This window comes from Rousettus aegyptiacus, unplaced genomic scaffold, assembly GCF_014176215.1.
Source record: "Rousettus aegyptiacus isolate mRouAeg1 unplaced genomic scaffold, mRouAeg1.p scaffold_m13_p_5, whole genome shotgun sequence".
NCBI classification, from domain to species: Eukaryota; Metazoa; Chordata; class Mammalia; order Chiroptera; family Pteropodidae; genus Rousettus; species Rousettus aegyptiacus.
Genome location: NW_023416308.1, coordinates 35681438 through 35705164, shown reverse-complemented (window position 1 = coordinate 35705164; position 23727 = coordinate 35681438).

Genomic DNA, 23727 nt, shown 5'->3' with positions numbered 1-23727 from the left:
ATGAGTAGCAAGTTGATATTGATAGTGAACATCTTAACAATGCTACAGAAATCTGTGCAGGGCTCTCACTGGGCATGCAGCCACTGCTGGCAAAAAGGGCCTCTGTAGTCCTGGGAGAGAGATTGGAATTGGAAGACAATGTTCCCATTGCATGGCTCCCTCTCTGGGTCTGCCTGCACACTGATCTCAACAAGCATTTCAGGAAAGAATAAATGCTTGAACCATCATCCCCCATGTGCAAGAAAGCAAGTAAATCAGAAATAAAAAGTAGTGCTCTTGATGTTTCCTTGGTGAGCCAGGGGTCTTCTCCTCTCCCTGATCCCAGTTCTCAGAAGAATCTACATAGGCAGGGTTCAAAGAAGAGAGCAGGGGCGGGGGGCCCTGGCCAGGCCCCACATCTGGCTGCCACAAATCTGAGGGAGTTGGAACAGTTCAGCACATTCTTCCCTTACTCCCCACCCCACCCCACCACATGTGGGCTGCACTCTCTTAACTGCCCTGCTCCCCTGCTCTGGACCAGGCCCAGGAAAAGTAGTTAGGTTTCCTGGAGCCTCTTATACATCATTTCATTTATCCTCCCAGGGCATTCCTATTGCAGAGTTGTTGAGTTCATTGGTGACAAAGACCAACAGAGACCCAGAAGACAACAGAGGGCACATTAGATTCTAGTCCAAGGATATGGTTCTGTGGACTGCCTGATGTTCTGAGGTTCAGCCTTGTTCAAGTTGAGGCCTCCTATTCCCACTGGGTTACTTGTCATAAGGGCATTCCACACATCATTCCTGGATTTAATACTTCTATTATAGCCATTTGTGAGTGTTCCCAGTGGCCCTCCACGTGTAGCCTTTAGTCATTCTGCTAAGTCAGGAAAATGAATCCCATGTGCTGTGAGATTGATGGACAACCATTAGCTCCTCAGTAATGGGGAGGCAAGCTGAGGGCCTGCCTAGCTTCCTAGTCTAGTGAGTTTTCACAACATTCTTGAGAGGTTAATACTGTCCTTGTTTTACAGATGAGGAAATGAGACCACTGCATGGCATTGTGCAATGGAAATTTGGATATTCGAGAGGCTATAGGGTTTATATTTCTCAAGAATCTCCAGAGTCTCCTGTACCTTACTTATAGGGAATTCCCAAGACTTGTGGGAAAGGAAGAAAAATGAAGACTAGATTTGTCATACAGTCCATGACTTCATGGGATTCTAGAAGAAACGTTCAGCCTGTCCCCTTTGTAGTCATGAGGTACAGGGAAAGACATCATAGCTTCACTGAGCCCCTTCCAGCAGGTCAAGGGCTAGTTGCCACAGGACTTCTTGAATATTCCACTATAAGTCCATAACATTGACTGGGCAGCAGGCACTGCTGCAACCTTAGAATGCCAGCACCTCAGTTGCAACCTTAGAATGCCAGCACTAAGCCCATTCCTTAGTTCCAACACTAATCAGGCAAGGTCAGATGCTCCAGATTCTATTATTAGCATAACAATCCAGGCTGACATGTACTTTCCATGCCTGGTCTCATTGGATCCTCACAACACCAAGGTAGAGTAAGGAAGGTGTCAGCAAAACTGAAGAACAGAGGTTAGGCATTCTGCCCAAGTCACAAGAAAGTGGGGACTCTAACTGAGGTCTTCCAAATTTGATGACAACATGGAACTTCTCTTAATAACCAACTTGCATGTTCTTTGGGACACCTGACAAAATGCAAAACACTTCCATGGCCATGATCTCGTTTTAATTTCATAACAACCTCATGAGGCAGACAAAAGTAAGTAATAATCTCCCCATTTTACAGATGAAGAATTGGATATGCTCAACTTGCACCCAGGTGGTTCTGTTGGGGGAAGTAGGGAGGGTGGGTTAGATGTCAGGAAATGCAGAAGCCATGTGTCCAGCCAGACCTAGGGACTCTATTTAAGGACTTCTAGTGGATTATTCAAAATATCCTTGATATAATGATTTTATCACTTTCACAGAAGGCTTTAATTAAGTCGACTAACCTTGTTAAATGGGATTTGGGGGGTACTCTAAGGCAATACAAAGATCTAGACAAGATGCACGAGGGAGCAGCTAACTTCCAGGAAATTGCAATGCCCCACTATGCTCTCTCTAACAATTAAAATGCCTACTCACTGCTTAAACATCTTTGTTTGCCTTCCTGGAAAGAACACCATAGCCAATGACTACCCTTTGCAACTGTCCTTGACCTGGAAGGGCAGGGCATGCCTGTATGTTTTATGTATGCCTGTGTATAAGAATAAGCATGGCTAATATGTTCCCTGTGTGTATAGATATTTATGCGTGTGTGTATGTAGACTGCATCACATGTGAACCTGTGACCATTGGAAGTCATTCCCCACCCAGGCCCATGCTCAAAGAACATACAACTGTCTCCTTCATCCTTGGTCTGTCTTATCTCTGTAGCCTGCTATTTTGGAGAGTTGACAAATGCAAACATCAACTCCACAGCATCTCCTCTATGGGGAGGCCAGGACAGGCAGGTAATTTATCAAACATTACTTAAAATAGTTCTCCAGCCTCTTGCTCCCTCCTTTGTTACTCTCTGATTCTCGATTTGTTCCTCTTCTTTCTGTTTCTTGTTTTTCTGCCTGAAGATTGACAGCCCCCTGCTAATACAGCCTCAGAGACATCAGGTGCTAGTGAAACTGACACCACACTGCCTCAGCCTCTATCCCAGAACTAACTGCTTTGCAGCTGACTTGGGTGTCACTGCGGTTGCTTCTGTCTGCGTGGTAATGCAGCAGACTGATGAGTGAGGCTGTATCCCCCACACAGCAGAATGCTCAGGAAGCAGGGATACATACATTATGATCTACTGAGTTATGGACTAGCTAGTGAGACTCCTCCTGCCAGCAAGCCCTCAACTGCCCTAATTTTGCCCTATTCCCAATTCTCTAGACTTAAACTGGCCATGTCTTATGACCCTGTGCACTGGTCTTCTGCCCTCTCAAGGGGTTTAAAGAAAATGAGATAAATTAGCATTCTCTGTCATCTTCCAAAGTGAAACAATCCAGGCCAGCCATTGGAAAGAAAGTTATATATAACATTTAAGTATCTTCTTTTGGCCAAGTGCAAGGCTAGGTGCTTGAAACTTCATTGTCTTATTTAATTCCGTGCAATAGATATTTTTTTCTATTTAGAGATAACTGAGAACAAGAGAAAACTGAGACTCAGAGGAGCCAAGCAGCCCATCATCAATCATTTTCTCAGTTAAAGTTCATAACTTCCCACAACAAAAACTGACTCCAGCTAACTTCAACAGGAAAATAAATTTTAGGAAAGATATTGAGAACACACATGATATATGGGAAGTTTAGAATACGTGAATAGACCAAGATGGCAGAATGAGGGCAAAACTACACCAGGAAGAGTCTGCTGAGACCACACTAGACACTGAATCTCAGTTTGGCCACTGCCAAAATGCATTTTAAACTCTCCCTTTGCCTTTTTGTCCTTATCTTAAAATCTAAATTCCTAAGTGATATTATCTGAGGGTTCATAGGCCATGTGCTTATAACCTTGCTGCCAGGAGACAGGGCACCTCTAATGGATCCTGATTCCTACCAAGAATCACTTGATGGGTTCCCAAATACAGAAAGGGGGTTCCACAACTAAGTGGCCATTACTCTGTGAACAAGCAAACCAGAAAAATGTTCCCAGTCATCACACAACTGGTGAGAGCCCAAGCAAGTACAAAGCCAGGTCTTCCTGCTCCAAATTTTGTGCTCTTTCTGCATAAACAGGGCTGAAGTTCAAAATATTTAACTGATAGGGCAGTGACTCTGGCCAATCAGAATAGATGCCACCAGAAATAGAGAGTTTGGCTTGGCAATGTCCATCAGCTGAATATCAGTTCTACACACATATAAAATAAAATTAGAACTCAGGGCTCCTGGCTGCCCAGGTCAGATGCCCTTGCTATGAAGACCAACCTTCTAAAACTTTTCCATAAAAAAAAAAATAATATTTGATGGCACACGAGAGTAAATTTTAGAGAAAGAAGAGAAAGAGAAAGAAGGAGAGAAAGAGACAAAGGCATATTGTTACAGAGGGAAAGCCCATTGTATTTTCTTTATATTATATCATTATGATTAAAAGAAAATAAAATCTCCCTGAATTCCAGGCTTTTGATCCAACTGTCTACTTGACATCTCCACCTTGATGTATAATAGCTCGAAAATAGCATGTCAATATCTGAACACTTGTTCTCTGTAGTCACCACTAGCTTGCTCTTCCTGAAGTCTCTCCCAACACAGGTAATGTGTTCTTATTCTAGTTGCTCAGGTCAAAATTTTTGGAGTTATATTTTACTCTTTCTTTCATATTCTATATCCTCTTCATAGTCTATGTATGTGTTGTGTAATATGTATATACATATTCTAACTTTAGAATACATTCGTAACCTGACCACCCTGACTACTATCATTTTGTTCCAAACAAATTATCACCTTTCTCTTGGATTATTACAATAGCCTCCTAACAAGCCCCTCTGTTCTGACCTCCACCCCTTCAGGCTTTTCTCAATACAGTGGCCGGAATGTCCCTGTAAATGCCTGTCAGATAATGTCACTCTTCTGCTACAAACACTTTATGGCTTTCCAACTCACTCAAAGTCAAGAGTAACTTTCTTGAAATGTCCTACAAGTTTCCTCGCAATCTGATCTGCATCACCCCCCTGACCTCATCTTCAGCTACTCTCTCCTATGCTCACTCCTCTTTGGTCACAAAGTCCTCCTTGCTGCTCTTTGAACATGCTAAGCTTGCTCTGCCTCTGGGCCTTTGTCCCTGGTTTTTCCTCTGCCTGAAAATTCTTCGCCGTATGTCTATGTGGCTTAATTTCTTGCCTCCTCCAAATCTTTGCTTAAATGTCCTTCTCTATAAGGCCTACCATGACCATCTTATTTTCTCAATCTATTTAACTCTGCTCATTTTTTTCCCATAATACTCATCACCTCACATGCTATAGTATTATTTATTCTTTGGTCTCTCTTCACTAGAATGTCAACTCCACAAGTACAGAGGTCTTCATCTGTTTATTCAGGGATATATTCCCAGAGCTAGAATATTGCCTGACTCTCGAATCATATTTGTTGAAGAATAAAATAAAAATACAAAGTATTAGGGATGACATTAAAATTTTAATTTTGCATACAGCTTAGATTTTGGAAATTTGAAATCATTTCTATTTCTTGAATGACAACAATATTGTTCCTATAAATATGATTTCTTGTATCTAGTTTTATGCTTGATATGGCTCCTTGTAATTATTGTTCCAGGCTTTTATTACTGATCTCCTCAAATTCTGACTAATCTTCATTGACAAGAAACTTTATGTGTAAAAGTCGGCAGCACATTCAGAATTTTACAGCAGTTAAAATTATATTTAAAGACTCTCAGAGCTCTTTTTTCTCTTTCATTGATAAATGTAATGTTAAAATATATTGTGATAATGCGAATGGATTTGAATGCTATCAAACTTTTTCATGTCAAGTATTTTAAAATAATGCTGAGGTTCTAATCTGTAGTAACTGTATGCCTTGTTAGAGCAATTACCCTGCAGCTAGCTTAGATATCACTAAAAGGGCACGGGAACTGTAAATGTTTAGAAGCATTTGATATTTGTGAAGATAGATAGTTGGGCTACTGCCTGGAGCTGAATCTACCAGTAATCCTGCCCAGCCTCCCTGCCCCCACTCCTGCCTAGCAACACCTCGGGGTCTGTGCCATGCTTAGGTACTCAGAGCTAAAAAAAAAAAAAAAAAAAAAGTCTTCCAGCAACTAAAAGGCAGTGTCTGGTTTTGAGTAGACATCCCAGTGCAAAAGCATGTCCTGCACCATTTTTAAGCACATCACAGTGCAGCAGAATGTGATAGAGATGCTCAGGGTCACTGCCAAGCTTGCCCACAGGACACACCATTATACCCTGCTCCACCCCTGCTGTTTTCTAAGGACCCTCAGCAACAACACTCCTTCAGCTCCTGTCTTCACCTGCAGAGCTTTGAGACACAGTAGCAGCATAGCAGTGTACCATGGCCCACCATATAGGAAGCTCTGCTTGGGAACATTTGGCCCAGAGACTCACTTATATGCAAACCAGCTGTGTGTTTGGGTGGGTCATCTCACTTTTCTGAAATGTGGTTTCATCATCTATAAATGTGGTGGATGTGTGAATAAAATTAATGCTTGTCAAGAATCCCTAGGATTCCAGGGAAGTGCTTTGGGGAATAATTTGAGATGGAGTAGAAATAGAAAGGGTCTGAATGAGAAAGACCTTTTTTCATTTCCCTCTTCAAATGGAACACCTCTACTTTTGTCAGTTTTAAGTATTGATAGGCCATAGAAGATTTTGGCAAAAAAAAAAAAAAAAAAAAAAAAAGAGAGAGAGAGAGAGAAAGATATCTGTTGCTAGTATAAAAGTTTGAAAACCAATGCATCTACCAGGGTAAAGCCCTCACCCCAGGCCCTCCCATTGGCCTTTTGTTGACAAAGAAAATCATTCTGAACAGACTTTTTATACAATTTATTACAATAAATAAATGCCATATTTTAAAAAATAAGAATAAGACCAAGAACCTCCAAAGTGGCTGTGGGAAGGGATTTTCTTGATACAGTGGGTGGGTATCCCATGTGTCTTGTCTCTGTGCCTGAGAGTCATCTTCCCTTTGGGATCTTCCTACATGACTGCTGCTAATACTAACCTGCTTTCTCTTAACACTCAGCAAGGTAGGAAAGAAATTCTTCCCTTTCTTCCCCATGACATAGGGAAGACAAAGTTTGGAACTTGGTTCAAATAATATTTTATAGAAAGTTAGGGAATAACAAAGGAGAAAGCAAAAAAATGTAATGCAGTTGGGCCACCTGGTTTACCAACTGTAACTGGCCTGTCAGAGCTTGAAGATTCTATCCATCCTAATTGGTCCCAAGAGTTCTATATGTCTGAATTTTCCTCCATGGGGCGGATATCATTTTAATGACCATGCTCTAGCACAGCCCAGATAAAATATTTATCGTCCTCAATATCTAGGCCTATCTCATGCACCTAAGTCTCCCTTACAACTGCAGGTATCTTGTGGTAAGAACTTATTTTTGTTTGATAGCAGTACTACCCACCTTCATCTGGTCAGATTCCACATTCTTACAAGTGTCCCTCACAGCTTAACTCTATGACAACAGCACAAATAGTTCCAACAAAAGATGGATTCATGATGGGGAGCAAAGATCGGATTTGAATGTAGGGTACTGGACAGGACAACAGGATTTTGGGTCTATTCAGGTGTACTTCCCAAGGTACCTGTGGGGAGGGAAGAGAGAACTTGTTGCCCCAGTGCTCTTATCTGAGGATCAGAGAAGGGAGTTCAGGTAGGGTTGAGCACTCCACCAATACCTCCAATACTTCTGTTAAGAATTCAGCCCCTATGGGGGCGGCTTTGTTCTGCACAAAGGCAATCTGACCCTCTGACACCTGAAGCTCAAATTCCCTCAAAGGTCAATTGTAGCTTCTAAAAGCTTAGGGACAAAAATGCAGAAAACACCAGAGCCCAAAGCTTCTCCTTTCCTAAGACTCTGAGATTTGCATGAACACTTTTGTTTGCTTGTTTATCCTGTTGCTTCAAATTAGAAGTGAAAACCAGAACAAAGAAACAAGAGACATTCCTCAGGATGGAATTACCTAAGCAGCCTTGGGGGTTGATTTTGCCAAGACAATTTGGAGTCTGTTATACTGTTGCAACACATCAAATATCCTAAGACTTTCCTTTCATCTACTAGCTTCCAGGGCAGTACAAAGTCCAATTCAGGAGAAAGGGGGACTTGGCCAAAAAGGGTTTCTGGGGTCACTGCAAGTCTTCTCAGGTTTCCACAGGCAGATTTTCATCCTTAGAAAATCATCCCGAATCCTCATCCCAAGAGAAAGTGGCCAGGAAACAGGAGAAAATGGGTGCTGGAAGGAGGTTGCTGATCTCAGACTGGGGTTCATCTCCCATCATCCTTTTATCCCACCTTGAGGCTTCCTGCTTTAAATCTTGCCTGCTTAGATAAGGCCTGGAGGGGTGCAAAGAAAACCCATTGCATCCTGTCAGAAGACTGACTTCTGCTTGTTAACTGTCTGCTCTTGGGCATGATATTTCAATCCTCTGAGCCTCTGTTTCCTCCTGTGTGAAATGGGGTATTACTATCCCATTTACTCTATTCTCATGGTGATGGTGAGGGTCAAATGAGATAATGCCTATAAAAATCCCTATGAAATGATAAATGCTTTCCAAAAAGTTTCTAAGGTGTGTATGCGTGCGCGTACACACACACACACACACACACACACACACACACACACACACACGTGTATTTATTGTATATGATCCATTGGGCAGAGAAAGAGCTGCCTCCTACCAGGTGTCATTCAAGTTTGCCGTGTAAATTGCTACACCTGAGGACTGGAGATGATCAGAACTCAAATACCTACTAGATGGAAGGGGATTAGGAGGAAGGCCAGCCTTTGAAGTAACTATGCTCTTTGTATACCCTATATCAGAAAAGAAAGCAGGAGACCAGCAGTGTAGCTGGGCTCTGACACCTGGGAGAGAAAAGTTGCAGGCAGGACCTGTGCTAGAAAGTGCACCTGGAAAAGAGCTCCTTCCACTCAACTTGCTTTGACCAATCTTCCTCTAACTTTTCATTGGTGTTCCAAAGGTGACCAGAGGAGCAGGTACTGCCCACCTGTGCTCTGACCCCTCTCTCCCCTTCTCCAATCACATTGTCAGCTAGGTTTATGAGAAAGAGAATTGAATTCAATTCCACAAGGATTTATCCAACCTCTACTAAAATGCTTCACAGTTTTTACAGTGCTCTCTATTTGGCAAAACTCTTTCAGATAGATTACATTTCTTTGATTCTCACTATAATATTGAAAGACAGGCAGCAGATAAATTAATATTCTTAATTTCCCAGAAAAAAAAAAAACAAGACAGGAGTTAAGTGATTTGCCTAAGGGCACTCAGCTTGTCAAGGTAGAGCTAGAACGCATGAATAGGACTTGGAACACATATATTGCAATCCTTCAGTAGCTCCCTCAGGTTTGAATTCCACCTCCTTACCAGAGCATATGAAGCTAACAATGATCTGCACTTCACCTCCCTTTATTGCAAAGACTCCTTAACTTGGCCATAGGAAGGATGTTATGCCCACTGCCCCTGTCCTCTTTCCATGCTCTGCTTTAATTGTCCTTATTTGTTTACTTCCTGAGGGCTCTGCTCATCTTTGCATCTCCAGCATCCAGCATAGAGCTTGGCACACAGTCTACATTTATTAAATAATGAATACATAAAAGAATGGATATTTTAAGTAGGGAAATGATGGAAACAATTTAAGTGGCCCACAGTAGTAGTGGAATAGTAAACTAAACCATGATATACCTCTAGATGGAATATTATGCAGCTGAATATTTCGCTGCTAAAAAAATTGATATTGACTTGAAAATTCTTAAGATAAAGTTATGTGAAAACCCAAAATCCAAAATTGCACATACATTATTGCCATAGCTATATAAACTGACAGGAAAGAAAACTCTCAAAAATCATGCAAGGTTAAATACATTACGACAAAGGGTAATTTTTCTTCTTTCCATTTTTTCATAGTCTCCAGGTTTTCTATAATAGACATGTATTATTATTACTTTTACATGGATTTTAATTTATTTAAATTAGTTTCAAGTATACATTACATTGGTTAGACATCTATATAGTTCATAAAATGATCCCCACAATTGCTCCCTCCCTCCCCTGACCTATCACCTAGCCAACATATTAATGTTAACTGCATTCCCTTTGACATGCTCTCCATCCCCGTGAATCCATCAGCTACTAATTTGTACTTCTTTAACCCTTCACTCCATTCTCCCCACCCCTAAACCCCCTCCCCGGTATCTATCACAAAATTGTCCACTATATTTGTGAGTCTGTTTTTGATTAGTTTGTTCTTTTTATTCCTTAGATTCTGCATATACGTGAAATCATATAGTGTTCCATTTTTCTCTGTCTGACTTAAATACCTTCTAAGTCCATCAAAGGAATATCTTTTTCCATCCCCTTCCTTTCAGTTTGTGTGTGTCTGAAGTGAGTCTCTTGTAGGCAGCATGTAGGGGTCTTTTTTTCTTATCCATTCATCCATTCCCATAATACTGGCTTGGCGGTGATAAATTCCTTAGGTTTATTTTTGTCTGGGAAGCTCTTTATCTGTCCTTCATCTCTAAATGATAGCTTTGCTGGATGAAGTATTCTTGGTTGTAGATCTTGGGTCTTCATCCTGTCGAATATTTTTTTCCAAACCCTTCTGTCCTGCATAGTTTCTTTTGAGAAATCAGCTGCCAGTCGTATGGGGTTCCCTTATAAGGAACTATCTGTTTTTCCCTTGCTGCTTTTAATATTCTTTCTGTGTATTTAACATTTGGCATTTTAATTATGATTTGTCTTGGTGTGAACCTCTTTGGATCCCTGATTTTTGGAATTTCCTGAGCTTCTTTGGGTTGCATGTCCATTTCCTTCACCAGGTTAGGGAAGTTTTCCATCATTATTTCTTCAAACGGTTGTTCAACATCTTGATTTTCTTCAGTTATGCCGATCAGACAAATATTTGGAGCCTTATTTGGAGTGTACCATATCTTCCTTAAATTACTTTTATAGTCTTGGCATCATTTTTCTTGTCATTCTGATTGAGTGTCCTGATTGGCTTTCCTGTGTTTTAGATAGATCATTTGATCCTCTTCTTTATACACTTTGTTTATTCCTTTGTTAATTCCATTCAATATACTTCTCATCTCAGATAATGTGTTCTTAATTCTAGACTGGTTTCCTTTTATAATTTCCATTTTTGTTTTTTTGTTTTTTATCTCTTTGCAGAAGTTTTCACTGAATTTATCTACATACCCCAAAAGTTCGTTGAGTATCTTTATAACCAGTGTTTTGATTTCCACATCTGTTAGATTATTTGACTCCATTATTTCTGGATCTCTGTTCTGTTCTGTCATATGGTTTCTGCTTCTTTGTCTTCCCATTTTGGCTGCCTTTCCGTGTCTGTTTCTATGTACTAAGCAAAGCTCCTAAGTCGTCTGGTCCTTTAGTATGGCTTTGTGTAGTAGGTGTTTAGTGGCACAGTCCTGAGAGGGGTTCAGCTGCAGGCCAAACTTAGCCCAAGCCTCTACCCCTCAGAGGCCACCTGTTTAGATTCAGCAAGCAATCCACAGATGCTGTGCTTATAGTAACCTCAAAAGGCCACACCAGAAACCAAGGCCACCTCCAGTGTGAGTCTCAGCAAGGAGCACCTGACTCGCTGAGGATATACCTGAACGTGGCTTGGGTGCGGTCATGAGTTGGGCGAGGCAGGGTTTCAGGAAATCCTCTGGGCGAAGTGACCTTTGTTATCCAGTTTGATGACCTCATGGCTATGGGGTGCTGTGTCTGGTGCACTGGTAGGTGGGAGGACTCAACAAGGAACAATGGATACTGCTGGCACTTCTGTACAGAGTAAGTCTCTCCTTGGCCCTCACTCTGACTGTCTCCCTGTAAGTTCCTGGTGCCCCTGTGTGCAGCCAAATGAGCACTGGTGCTCAGAGTGAGCAGGTCTGTCACCCAAAAATCCACTCATGGACACGTCCCATTTTAGAGGCTTCTGCCACTGCTGTAGCCTCCATCTCACTCAGCAGCTTGGGACCGGGCTCATATGTGTATTTTCTTCACCAGACTAGGGAAGTTTTCAGTCAACCAGGTGCTAGCCCCAACACCTCCCAGGATGGGCCCCACCACAGACCACAGCCTGTGCCCTGTTCAGTACCACCTGGCAAGAGTCACCAAGAAATCTGCAGATGGCCACCATCTGTGCTAGGTTTGGTGGTGCCTTGGGAGACTAAGCCACAGACTGAGGCTGGCTGACACTAGTGCCAGCATTGGGGCTGCTCAGCAAGAGGTATAGGGCATGATGAGGCCAGATGCTACTTGTTTGGGGTTTGTGAACCTTTGAGAGGTTTTAGGAAAGTCTGCAGCATGAGCTAAGACAGGCCACCCACATGGAAAAGCCATTGGAAGAAGCTTGAGTGGGCCCACAATTGGGTGGGGAGGGGTTTCAGAGTGGAGCCACCTGTGTTAGCCAGGTTTACGGAGACTCAGATATGACTGCCACCTGTGTCTGCATGTCAGAAAAGGGGAGGACTCAGCAAAGAAAGAATGGATTCTGCCAGCACTTCTGTCTGAGAGAAAGCTAACCCTCCATCCTTTGCCCTGACACCAGACAATTCAGTTCCTCTCCGTATGTTTCTGGTCCCTTTCAAGCAGCTGCCTCAGCTCTAATACTCAAAGCAAGTGAGTCTGTTAGTGAGAAAGTCCACACATGGGTGCCTTGAGAGAGGAATATCTGTGACTCCAGCTACTCTCCATCTCACTCAGCCATAATCTCCGCTGGTTTTCACAGCAAAAGTTGTGAGAACTTCTGTTTCCAGCACTGGAATCTTGGGCTGGGTAGCATCGTGTGGGGCCAGGATTCCATGCTGTTCTAGGGGGATCTCTGCACCTGAGATATCCCTCCTGATTCTCAACCACCACATGTAGGTGTAGACCAGCCCTTTTGCTACCAGTCTTGAGGTGGCTTCTTTGTATGTCCCTAGTCATAAAACTTTTCAGCTAAAGGTCAGGTGACTCCCAATAATGTTTGTTCTGTAGTTTAGCCGTAATTTTGATATGGTTGTGAGAGACTAGCACAGTGTTTACCTATTCCATCATCTTGACTGAAGAATTCTGATAGGGATTACATTGAATCTCTTAATTACTTTCCATAGTATGAACATTTTAACAATCTTGGTGCTTCCTATCCAAGAACATGGTATATGCTTTCATTTTCATATCTTCTATTTCTTTCTTCAATGTCTCATAGTTTTCTGAGTACAGGTCTTTTACCTCCTTGGTTAAATTTATTCTTAGGTGGTTTTTTAAATGCAATCGTAAATGGCATTGTTTTCTTAATTACTTTCTGATAGTTTGTTTTTGGTGTATAAAAATGCAACTGAGTTCTGAATATTAATTTTATATTCTGCTACCTTACAGAATTTATTTATCAATTCTGATAGTAGGATTCTCTTTATAGAGTATCATATAATCAGCAGATAATGACAATTTTCTTTCTTCCTTTCTAATTTTGATATCTTTTACTTCTTTTTCTTTTTTGATTGCTATGGCTAAGACTTTCAATACTGTGTTAAATAAAGGTAATGAAAGTGGACATCCTTGTCCTTTTCCTGATCTTAAGAAAAGCACTTTTACCTTTTCATCATTGTGTATGATGTTTGTGGGTTTGTCATATATGGCCTTTATCATGTTGACATATATTCCCTCTATTTCCACTCTGTTAAGAGGTTTTATCATAAATCGATGCTAGATTTTATCAAATTCTTTTTCTGCATCTACTGACATCATCATTATAATCAGATGATTTTTATCTTTAATATTGTTTATGTGATGTATCACATTAACTGATTCACAGATATTGAAGCAAACTTGCATCCCAGGAATAAATTCCTCCCAATTATGATATATTGCCAAATTTGGTTTGCTAATATTTTGTTAAGAATTTTTGCATCTATGTTCATCGGGAATATTAGCCTATAATTTTCTTTCTTTTTAATATCTTTGTTTTGGGAATCGGGGTAATGTTGTCCTCATAATATAAGCTTGGGAGCCTTCCCTCTTTTTCAATTTTCTAGAATAGTTTGAGAAGGATGGATGTTAATTCTTTGAATGTTTGATAAAATTCATCTGTGAAGCCATTTTCTCTAGGACTTGTTTGTTGGAAGTTTTTTTATTACTGCTTCAATTTCTTTGCTAGTTATCAGTCTGTTCAGATTGTCTATTGTTTCTTTATTTAGTCTTTGAAGATTATATGTTCTAGAAATTTATTTATTTCTTCCAGGTTGTCCAATTTGTTGGCATATAATTATTTTTATTATTTTCTTATGATCCTTTGTATTTCTGTGGTGTTAGTTGTCACTTTCCCTCTCTTATTTCTGATTTTATTTATTTGAGTCTCTCTCTCTCTCTCTCTCTCTCTCTATATATATATATATATATATATATATATACACACACACATATATATAGATAGATAGATATGTATGTATATACATATATACATATATCTATATCTATATCTATATATATGAGTCTACTTAAAGGTTTATCAATTTTGTTTATTTTTTCAAAGAACCAGCTCTTGGTTTCATCATATTTTTGTATTGACTTTTTAAAATTCTATTTTATTTATTTCTGTTTCGATTTTTTATTATTTCCTTCCTTTTACTCACTTTGAGCTTTGTTTTTTTCTTCTTTTTCTAGTTTCTTTAGGTGTAAGGTTAGATTGTTTACCTGAGATTTTTCTAGTCTCTTAAGATAGGCCAGTCTTGCTATGAATTTCTCTCTCAAAACTGCTTTGGCCGTGTCCCATAGATTTTGGGTCATTGTGTTTTCATCATTATTTGTCTCAAGATATCTTTTGATTTTCTTTCTTGATCTCATTGTTAACCTATTCATTGTTCAGTAGTATGTTATTTAGCCTCTGTGTGTTTGTGTATTGTTCAGTTTACTTTTTGTCATTGATTTCTAGTTTCATACCATTGTATTGGAGATGTTTGATATTATTTAAATTTTCATAAATTTATCAAGACTTGCTTCATGGCCAAGATGCGGTCTATTCAGGGAAATGTTTCATGTGCACTTGAAAAGTGTATAATCTGCTGATTTAGGGTGAAATGTTCTACATGTATATCGATTAAGTCTATCTGATCTAATATGTCATTTCAAGATTTTCTGTCTAGATGATCTATCCATAAATGTCAATGGAGTATTAAAATTCACTGCTATTTCTGTATTACTGTCAATCTTTCCCATTATGTCTGTCAATATTTGCTTTATATAATTAGGTACTCCAAATTGGGTGTGTAAGTTGGGTGCATAAATGTTTATAAAAGTTATATCCTATTGTTCGATTGATTTCTTCATCATTGTGAAATATTCGTCTTTGTCTCTTATTGTAGGCTTTGTTTTAAAGTCTATTACGTCTGATAGAAGTATTGCTATCCCATCTTTGTTTGTTTATTTGTTTCATTTTCATGAAATGTCTTTTTCCATCCCTTTACTTTCAGCCAATGTGTTTCTTTTAAAGTGAAGTGGGTCTTCTGTAAGCAGCATATGTTTGGGTCCTGTTTTCTTATTCATTCAACCATCCTGTGTCTTTTGATTAGCTCATTCATTCCATTTACATTTAAAGTAATTACTGATAGATATGTAGTTATTGCCATTTTATTATTTTTATTTTTTATCTTTTTTTTTCTTCTTCTTAAAGAAGTCTTTTTAACATTTCTTATAATGCTGGTTTGGTGGTGATGAACTCCTCACATTTTTTTTGTGGAAGCTCTTTACCTGTCTTTCAATTTTGAATGATAGCCTTGATGTGTAAAGTAATCTTGGTTGTAGGTCCTTGCTTTTCATCAGTTTGGATATTTTGTACCTATATTTTCTGGACTGCAAAGATTTCATTGAGAATTCAGTTGACAGTCTTACCAAAGCTCCCTTGTAGGTAACTAGCTGCTCTTCTTTTTCAACTTTTAAGATTTTCTCTTTGTGTTTAAACTCTGGTATTTTAATTATGATGTGTCTTGGTGTGGGTCTGTTTGGGTTCCTCTTGTTTGGGACTCTCTGTACTTCCTTGTATATGTACTTCCTCTTTCTTGTTAAGGAAGTTTTCATTCATTATTTCTTCAAATATGTTTTTGACCTCTCTCTCTTTTTTTTTTTTTTGGTATTATGATGCAAGTGTTGTTACACTTGATGTTGTCCTAGATGCTATCCTAAGCTACCCTCATTTGTTTGAATTCTTTCTTTCTTTTTGCTGTTTTTATTTAGCGTTTTCCACTACTTTGTCTTGCAAATCACTAATTTTATCCTCTGCTTCATCTACTCTGCTTTTAATTCCCTCTAATATATTCTTCATTTTAGTTATTATATTCTTTATTTCCAACACATTCTTTTTTATTACAGATTTCTATCTCTTTGTGTAAGTTCTCACTGAGTTAATTTATTCTCTCCCTTAAGTTAGTGAGCATCCTTATAAGCAGTGTTTATAACTCTGTATCTGGTAGATAGCTTGCTTGCATTTTATTTAGTTCTTTTTGTCTGTTCTTGCATTTGGAACATGTTTGTTTGTTTTCTCATTTTGGTTGCCTCCGTGTGTGTGTGTGTGTGTGTGTGTGTGTGTGTGTGTGTGTGTGTGTATTAGGTAGATTTGCTATGTCTCCCAGGTCTTTTGTAACAGGTGTCCTTCGGGGCCTAGTGGTACACTCTCCATAATTACATGAACCAGGTGCTCCAGGGGTGACTCTTATGTGTGTTCTTGTATGTTCTCCTGTTATAATTGAACCTTGGTTGCTGTTAACAAGTCCTTGGGTGGGATTGACTATTAAACTGACTGGCCATGAATACAGCTGAGGAGCTATTGTGTCGGGACTGGCTTCAAGGAGAAGGATTTATTTTAGGTAGTCCACTCTTTGGATTGTCTTTTGTGGAGGTGTCCATGTGGTGCTCTGGTGTGATCTAAAAGTGGTACCAGGTGTTTGGTTCTGGGGCCTCTTTGGAGGGGCTCTGGTACAGGCCATGGTTAGCTGTTGCCTGTGTTTGTCCAGGGGGCTACCTTTAGGTTGATACAAAGTTATCTGCAGTTTGTAGCTTTCTCTGCTGGGCTTAGAGGTGCTTGGAAGTGGTTATGCTGTAATCCAGTGCAGGTGACACTATTGTTGGTCTTGGGGTCACTTAGGAAGAGGTACTGGGCACACTGAAGCCAGCTGCTGCTTGTTATTGGTTTGTGAACCTTTGAGAAGTTTTAAGGAAGTCTCCAGCACAGGACGAGGCTGGCTACTTGTGAGGAACAGCTGCTGAATATGTTTGAGCCATTGTACAAATTGGGTGGGTTGTGGTCTCAGAGAATTACTAGGGTGGTGTGAGTGGTGTTAAACAGTTTGATGGACACTCAGATGTGGCACATGCCTGTGCCTGCCAGCTGTGCAGAGTTAAAAATCAGAAGGGATGTCTTGGCTTTAAAGGTCCCTTCTGAGGAATGAGGGATCGAAACCCCACATTGGGTTCCCAAGCCAGGAGCACCAGAGCCAAAAATAGGAGTCCCCACAACATCTGGCTGTGAAAATTAATGGGGCCTCAACAAAGGAACAATGGCACTTGCCAGCACTTCTGTTTGGGAGAGAGCTGCCTCTCCAGCCCTCTCCCTGAAGCCAGATAATCCAGATTCTCCCTATATGTCCTTGGTTCTTGGTGCATTTTGTACTGCTGTCAATTTGCTGGAGATTAGGGTGAGTGTTTGTGAGTGAGTGAATCTGTGCTTGGGCACTTTCAGAGGATGCCTGGGTCTACAGCAGTCCTCCATGTCTCCTGGATAGAAGCCCCACTGCAGTCTGAGTATGAACTACTCTTTTGTTCATAGATTTTTGATTAGCCTCTATGATTTAGGGCCAAATATCAGTCCCACTCTCCAATGTCCCTTATATCTGAAACTAAAACCTGTTTCCTGGGAAGTTTGACTGAATTTCCTATAGCAGCTCTCTTCTAGTTTCATCAGTTACTATTTCACCATCTACTGTCTTCAAGACATTTAAAGATCTCTCTCATTTGTTATTTCATTCTGTTATTTATTATTACTATTATTATTATAAATTAGTATAAACATGTAGGAAATTACAGGGTATAATATAAAAATATTCATATACTTATCCTTTCAGTTCTGTTAAATTATTTATTAATAACATTTTGCTATATTTGTTTCCTAACATGAAAAAAGCTAAGAAATAAAATGCAATAAATTCAATAATATGTACCCCTACCCCATCGTATATTTCTACCTCCCCAGTTATAACCACTGTTGTGACCTTGTTATTTTTCATTCCCATGCACGTTTTTAAACTTTTGTACATATGTGTGATATACAATTGAAATTTTGTATTTTTGTCTAAAGGAATCAATGTATACCTATTAATCTTCAAATTACTTCTTTCAATTTTTTTTTAGGTCTGTTAATATTGTGCATGTAGCTTTACTGTTGTAGTGTTTAATTATTCGATCTTTTCCTGTTGATGGAAATTTAGATCACTTCCAATTTCTCACTGTTATGTACAGTGGTGGTCTGAACATTCTTGTACTTTTCTCTCTGAGCATATATGCAAAAATTTCTGTACACATATATGCTATGTTGTAGCGTGTATGTTTATTCAACTTTAGTACATGTTGGCAAACTGCTCTCCAAAGTAGTTATATCAATTTATTCTCCCACCCATCAGCAGCATTAGAAGGTTTTCTTGTTCCATGTTATTTGCCAATAGTCCATACTGTCAGCAAACCAGATTTACTAATCTGGTTAGTGCGAAACAATATCCTACTTTCAGTTCGCATTTGTTTATAACAATCAGATTGGGCACCTTTTGTTGGCATTCAAGCTTCCTCTTTTATGAACTCAATTTTCTACTGGATTATCTTTATCATAATGATTTATAGAAGTCTTTAAAACTGATATAACATGGGACCTTGTTAGAAATATGGAATCTCCAGCCCCATCCTGGACCCACTGGATCAGAATCTTCAGGTGATTTGCTTGCACATTTAAGCTTAAGAAACATTGGTTTAGAACATTTTGTATAAGATAGTATTCATGGCTTCTTGAATATTTGGTAGAACTTTCCTATAAAACCACCTGAAAATGATGTTTTGTTAGTCACAACTATTGTTGTTAATATAGATAAAGTTTTACTTATTCAGTTTCTTTAATAATTATAGGCTGAGTTTAATTTTCTTCAGAATAAGTTTTAGTAATTTTTTTCCAGAAAACCATTAATCTTATTTATTCTTCTTAGTGTGTTTATAAAAAGATATTCTTATTAATTTTATGCTTTTTAATTTATCTGCTGTATCTGGAGTTATATCACTTTTCCATCTTAATACTATTGGTTTGTGTGCCCTGTCCCATCAATTTGTGTGCCAGAAATGTGTCTGTTCTATTAGTCTTTTCAAAGCACCAGGTTCTGGTTTTACTAAACTCTTCTCTTTAACATTTTCTATTTTATTATTTTCTGCCTTTATATTTATTATCTTCTTCTTTCTACCTTTTAGGATTTACCTTATCTCCCTTTTTCAATGTTTGGAGTTGAACTCTGAGCTCATTTACTTTTTACTTTTTTTTTTTTACTTCTATATCACTTAAACATTTGGAGCTATATAGTTCTCATTAATTACCACTGCAGCTGCAACTTTTGATATGTCATATTTTTATTATTTTTTAAGTTTAAATTTTTCTAGGTTCCATTTTTATTTCTTCATTAATCCATGGGTTATTTAAAAGTGTATTTTACAATTTATGACTGGATGGAATATTTTTTAAAGATTTAGAAAATGTATTTTTAACTTAACTGTAGTGTGGATTAGGTACATAGTCTCTTTAATATTAGTTCCTTAGTGTTCATTGGGACTTGTTTTAGAACCCCACATGGGCTATTTTTGTAGCCCATGTGCACTTGAAAAGAATGTTCATTTTTTGAATGAAGCTCAATCTTGTTGGTTATATTTTTCAGATTTATTGCCCTTATTCATTTTTATCTGCTTAATTTATCAGTTGCTGAGAACTATGTTACAATTGTCATTATGATTTTAGATATGCACATTTCTCCTTACAATTGCGTCCATTGTGACTTTCTGTACTTTAAGTCTATATTATTAGCTTCATGCAAATTTAGAATTTCTATATGTTCACAACAAATGGTTTCTTTTAATATAATTTAGTGTCCATCTGTATTCTTAATAACAAAACCGATATTGATATACAACAAAATACTTCTATACTGACGTCCTTTGGGTTGGTATATGACCGATGTATCTTTTTTCTCATTTTTTATTTTCAACTTTTCTGTTTTCTTTCAAGATATATTTCTTATAAGCAACATAAAGCTTTTTAAAAACCCAGTCTGACAATCTTTGTTCATAACAAGTGAGTCTCTTTAGTTTACAGTTTTGTGATTACTTACATATTGGATTTAATGCTACCATTTTGTTTTTTGTGGTTTTTAACTTATACTGTATTCAAGTTACTATGACTATATAACAAATTTTTCCAAAAGGTAGTGGTACAAAATAGACATTTAATATGTTCATTGATTCTGTGGGTCAGGAACTAGACCAGCCACAGCTTCACCACATCTGGGGGCTCAACTAGAAAATTTGAAGGTGGACTAATCTCAGTACTCATCCCTTCACATATCTGGGGGTTGATGCTGGCTGTCTGCTGCGACCTTCGCTGGATTATTGGTCCAAACAACCTATATGAAGCCTCTCCATATAGCCAGGGGGTTCTCAAAATATGGCAGCCAGCTTCCAAGGGGGAGAATCTTGAAAGAGAGCATCAGGTGAAAACCATATTGCCTTTCATGATCAAGCCTCAGAAATCACACATTAATTCTACCACATGCTTTTTGTCAAGGTAATAATAAGGTCCTGCCCAGGTTCAAGGGAAGGAATGGTTAACTTTACCTTTTGGTAAGGAGTGGAAAGGTTCTGGAAGAGCATGTGAAATTAGAAATATTGGTGTGGACATTTTAAGAAAATATAATCTACTACACCCTGATTTCTATTTGCTTCATTTTTCTTCTTCCTTGCCTTCTACTGGAATGATTGAGGCTTGTAAAAAATTATTCTTTTATTCTGCCTACAATTTTGGAAGGTATACATTCTAGTTTGACTTTTTAAAGTACGTGTCCTTAAATTTTTTGTATCTATATGCAACATAAAATTCAAAGTAAATCAGTGTTTCTAGTTCCTTTTAAACAAAACAAGGCTCTCAAAACTCCTCAACTCCTAACACCCCTTTCTCACTTATATATTTTGTTGTTCTTATTTAATTCTACTTTGATTTATACTCCAATTTGTCATTATTATTATGTGTTTTTTTAAATTTTGATAGCAGCCTAGGCTTGTTTCAATTTACTGACATGCATCATGTTTTCTTATGTTTTTGCTATGCTTTCTTGCATTTATCTCATAATAGTACTTTCGACATAGCTCTGTAGTTAAAAACTTTCAATAATTTTATGTCTGAAAATGTCTTTATTTTACTTTTGCTCCCCCCAAAATGATTTAGCTATGTGTATAATACAAGGTTGACAGTTATTTTCTCTCTGAACTTTAGATACATTCTTCCACTATTTTCTGGAATCAGTACACATGTTCTTTTAGGTAATCCGTGTCTTTTATTTCTACTCATTTCAAAGATCTTCTTTGCTTTTGGTGCTCTGAAATTTCACAGCTGTTTCTTGGTGAGTAGTTTTATCTACCCTACCTGGAATTCTTATAAATATGAGGATTTCCAATTATGGCAAGTTCTCAACTGTCTCTTGGAATATTGTTTTTCCCTAGTCTCCTTATTCTGTCTTCCTTTAACTACTATTAAACATACGTTGGACATTCTCATTCTAGTCTCCATATCTCTTAATCACTAATATTTTCCATATTTTTATATTCTGTGCTACATTATAGACACTTTCTTAAGATTTACTTTTTATTCACTAATTCTTCAGTTATATATATTGTGTTGTTTAAGCTTGCCATTGAATTTTTAACTTCAATATCTAAATATTTCAATTATAAAATTTTTGGAGGGTCAAATTTACCTCATGCTTTCTTAGTGACTTTTTATGTTTTAAATTCTTTCTTTTATGTCTTCATTATTTCAAGAAATATAGTATTTCCAGTACCCAGAAGTCCTTTATATGCCCTTCCCAGTCACAACTACTCCCCTTCCAAAGAAAATTATTGTCCTGATTTTTGTGGTAATTCTTTCCTTGTCTTCCTTCTTTTACCACATGAGTTCTTCATGTGTTTTTAAATTGGGTTATAAACTCAACTTCAACAGGATTTTATCTCTAGAATTATGGGTAAACATAGTTGAGAATATGATGTTTTAAGGACGTGTTGTATTTGCTTATGTTTGGGGGTCCCCATGCATCCACCAACCTGGGATCACTTTCTAATATAAAATTGTCAACTTCTTTTTTTCTATATCATGTGAAATCAAAGACCAATTCTGCATAAGGAGTTGGTGCAGTTATAAATTATCAGGTGGGACCTTTAACCCACTCCTGCTGAGACAAACTTCCTTGTCAGTTTCCTGAACTAACAGTGGAATTTTCCTGTCCCATTCTTTGGTGGGAGTATAACCATTTGTAGGTCAAGCCTCTGTGCAAAGATCTCAGTCCTAACACTCTTCTTCTAAAGGCCCAAAGCCTAGTCCTTGCGCCCCGCATGAGCACTAATCCCATATGCTTGGGTTATCAAAGCTGGCAAAATCATGCAACTGCTGTAGTGTCAATTTAAGCACTTCCTGCTCCAGATTCCTTGTGTCTGGCTCCTGGTGCATTTTATTACTTTCTTAAAGGTTAGGCATCTAAAGGATTCTTGCCTTTCTAGGTATTTGTCTTGGGCATACATTCTGGTTAGCTAGGCCACCACTCTGCTCACTGAAAGTTCTGCCAATTCTTTTTCAGCCTTGATTCCACCATGGCCCACATTCTCCTACATCCTTCTCTCTAGCATATGAAGCCTCTGACCTGTCCCTGAATCTTTCTTGGCCCATTCCTGAGCCAGAGTGCCCTCTAGTTCCAATGCCTTTGGATTCTGTGTTGAAACTCAGGCTTCCCATCCAACCTCCTGCAGACCCTTCATGTTTGGCTCCCTCCACCAGTCACCACTCCTCCATCTGCTTCCATCTGATGGCTATTGGTTAGCATCTTTTATGTGCAGCTGTCACCTCTCCTGTTCTATGGGGTTCTTGTAAGCTTATTTTACTTTTATTCTTTAATTTCATTTTAGTAGAGATTAGAAGGGGGAGGAAATAAACACATGTTCAGTCTTCCATGTTTAGCTGGAAGTCCAAATAGTATCTTATCTTCATGTCTCTTTAATTATAAGTGAAGCTGCACTTTCTACCATATGTTCATTTAAAAAGATCTTTTTGTTGCATGAATTACCGTTCATATCCATTACCTGTTTATGTTTGTTCTCCTCACTCTACCCCACCCCATCTTGACTCTTAGAATGTTCCTTTCAATTTATATATCAATTATTTATATTAGAATATTAACACTTGGCCTAACTGGTGAGAAACAAATGTTTTTCTTCAGGCTTTGTTTTTTATGAAAGTATTTTATCAGTGTTAGTCACATAAATTCTTGATTTTATGAAGTGGATCTGCCAGGTTTTATCTTTCGTGATTTCTTCTATTTCTTCTGAATTCATTGAGAGAGTGAAAATGCTCCCAAAGACTTGCTGCTATTACTATTATTTGGTTCCATAAGGAGAGAAAGACCTAACAGGAAGCAGAGAGAGAACAATAGGAGAGTTCCATTAGAGTTTTCATTTGACCCCAGTCAATACATAGATAATTAAGAACTGACTAAGAGTGAAATTGATAAACTGACCTTCTTAATTATCTGCCAATATGCCCTATCATTCACGTGGGCAGGAAAGCAATTTCCAGGCTTGCCCTTCACATGTGTTCACTCACCCCCTTTTTCAAGGTTTTGCACTTTGTGACTTACCCCCTTCCAGCAAGTTCCCTGTAAGACCCACTTGGCTGCT